The sequence below is a fragment of the Gekko japonicus genome, unplaced genomic scaffold (genome assembly GCF_001447785.1).
Source record: "Gekko japonicus isolate JY-2015 unplaced genomic scaffold, Gekko_japonicus_V1.1 scaffold3081, whole genome shotgun sequence".
Lineage (NCBI taxonomy): Eukaryota > Metazoa > Chordata > Lepidosauria > Squamata > Gekkonidae > Gekko > Gekko japonicus.
This window is the reverse complement of record NW_015176070.1, coordinates 187,624-188,615: the sequence shown is the minus strand read 5'-3', so window position 1 is coordinate 188,615 and position 992 is coordinate 187,624.

Here is a 992-nt window from a genome sequence, read left to right as displayed (position 1 = left end):
TGTAGGGTTTGTCCTGTTTGTCCTATGTATTCTGTGTGTAAGAAAAGAAAAAGAAAAGAAAACCTCTACTGGATAATGACAGTTCTCTTTTACAGGTACTGGGGGGCAAACCTTTTCTTGCACACAGACAACACCCCAATCTCAAACAGCTCCTCATCCACAATAATGCAACATCTAATTTGAACATGGACAGTGGGACCAGAGCTTGCAATAAACCCAGATGCCAACTTTGCTGCTGCATACACCCAGACAACACAATCACTGGACCCAACAAAATCAACTACACCATCAGAGGCTCATTCACTTGCTCATCTTCTAACATTGTATATGCCATTAAATGTCGACTGCCCTTCGGTTCTCTACGTAGGACAAACCCTATGCCAGAGGATAAATGGACACAAATCTTTGAACAAGTTTCTTGCCTCTCTGTCTAACTGCCAACACCCAACAGAGGAGAGGTTGTGAAGCTGAGCTGTGGGTATATATAGCATTCTGATCCCATAGAGCAGAATGAGAACTCTGCTATTGGCAGCCAGCAGTGTCTGTTAAGCTTTGGAGGCCCCATATTGGTGTTTCCAAGGCTGGAGTATTCTGCCTCCCATTGCTTTGAAGTTTGGTAAACATTTTGATTGAGTGGAGACAGTGATTCTGGAAATGTATCCATTCATGAACTGCCATGAACCGTTTGAAAGTTCGTGGAACGTTCGTGCCGGTCAACCTGCCATGAACTTCTGTTCGTGAACCATGAACTGGCCAAAATTTGTCACAAACTTTAGTTTGCGAGCCAGTCCATGCCCATTCCTAACAATGACCAGAACTGCACATAGTATTCCAAAAGTGGTTGCACCGTAGATCTATATGGAGGCATTATAATATTGGCTGTTTTATTTTCAATCCATTTCCTAATAATCCTCAGCATAGAATTTGCCTTTCTCACCACTGTGGCACACTGTGTTGACATTTCCATTGCGCTTCAACCCCATGGACTCTTT